We start from the raw sequence: 1693 nt of genomic DNA, 5'->3' as shown, positions 1-1693 counted from the left end.
AATCGAGCCAAGCCAACCGAAGGAGGTGGCACTGCACGTAGCCCTATGGCGCTGCGCTCCTAGAACTGTGGCATTGCGCATAGGGCCATTCTAAAAAACAAAGTTCTGTAGGTGCCCGTAATTGAGCAGAAGGCCCTTACCTGGGAAAAAAGACAACCAGATTCATTGGGACATGAGGAAATTGACGTTGCGACATTTGCTGATTGGGGGGTGAACTATTTAAAATACGATAACCGGTTGTTGCCTTCAATATGAATGGAGAGGTATTGACTAACCAAGAAACTGCTGTCTATGATCGTCAAATCCGTGCCTGGGGTGTTGATGCACAAAGAAGATTAAGAAAATCTCGTGTTTTGGTTATTGGAATGACTGGAGTGGTTGCAGAGCTATGCAAGAAACATAGTTTTGGCGGGTATTGGTAATTTGACATTGATGGTTGATAGTCCAGTTACAGCAGAAGCTTCATCAACAATTTTTTTTTTAATTCTTGCTGTGGTATCCAATCACAAGGGAAAATCGATTGCTGAAGTCTGCTAGGAGCTGACAAGGGAAAATTGATTGCTGAAGTCTGCCAGGAATCATTAAAATATTTCAATTCTATGGTCCATGTCTCTGTTGAAAAAGGCAGTGTGAAAGATCTATCTGCTAATTTTCTCGACAATTTTGATGCTGTTGTTCTTGGGCGCGCCTCAGTTATTGTGAAAAAATAGGTTAATGAGATGTGCCGCAAAAGGCCACAAATAATGGCATTTTATTCAGTAGCTTGTAGAGGTAGTTGTGGAGAAATATTTGTTGAATTGCAAAACCACACATACGCTCAGAAAAACAGGAAGATGTTGTTGCTTCTCAAATTTGCTTTCCAAGCTTAGAGGAGTCCATGTCAATTTGCTGGAGTAGTCTTCCTAGAAAGACAACTAAGCTCTATTTTGCTCTAAGAATTATAGAAGAGTTTGAGCAAGCTGAGGGTCGACAACCAGGTCATGTCTCATCTGCAGATTTGGAATCTGTGCTGAGCCTCCAGAAGAAAACATCAAGGCAATGTCATGTAAAGGTGATCCGATTAAGAACTTTTTCTTCTTTGATGTAATGGACAGGAAGGGGATAATAGAGGATATATCTAACCAAGACAAAAATTGAATCTCTGAAATTCTCAGAGAAGTATATATCATAGAAATCATGTGTAGAACTGCACTTCATGCAAATTGAGGAAAATGTGTGTATCTTTCTCTGTGAATGAGAGATTTGTGTCATCATTATATGCAAAGAGCATGGAAATGGTATTGAACAGGCATGCAGTTTCATTCAAGCAGAGTAGACCTCTATAGTAGATAAGATTAGTAGCAGGTGGTCACTAGTACGAATGGCAGAAAGAGAAAATCCAAGGAGGAACAAGAACATCAAGTCGATCAAACAACTCCAAAATTCGTGCAGGCAGGTGCAAGGTGGCAGTCAAAAGGGAGATTTTGTGGAATATGGTTCCACACCTGAAGGAGCAGATATAGTAATATTAATCCACTTGGCAAACTTTCACATAATTTTGGTTTTCAAAAACTACTTCTCATGGTTCTCGAGATAGTTTGGGATTTTAGTTGCAAATTTGTTTATAATATTGTTTTATTATAGGATTTTATTATTAATTTTATTTTATTACTTCCTATTTCCTATGTTGAGGAAATAAAAATAGATTTGTAAT

At 38.6% G+C, this 1693-nt stretch overlaps 1 pseudogene; it reads left to right on the top strand.

Annotated features, from left to right (window-relative positions):
• Positions 1-241: 241 nt before the first annotated feature.
• LOC149203592 (SUMO-activating enzyme subunit 1B-1-like) lies at positions 242-1137 on the top strand (annotated as a pseudogene).
• The last annotated feature ends 556 nt before the right edge of the window (positions 1138-1693 follow it).

Source organism: Pinus tabuliformis, chromosome 2_1, assembly GCF_031772625.1.
Source record: "Pinus tabuliformis cultivar Carrire ecotype Pingquan chromosome 2_1, CPIR1, whole genome shotgun sequence".
Taxonomy (NCBI): domain Eukaryota; kingdom Viridiplantae; phylum Streptophyta; class Pinopsida; order Pinales; family Pinaceae; genus Pinus; species Pinus tabuliformis.
The sequence above is the reverse complement of the archived record's forward strand: the minus strand, read 5'-3'. Positions and strand labels throughout refer to the sequence as shown.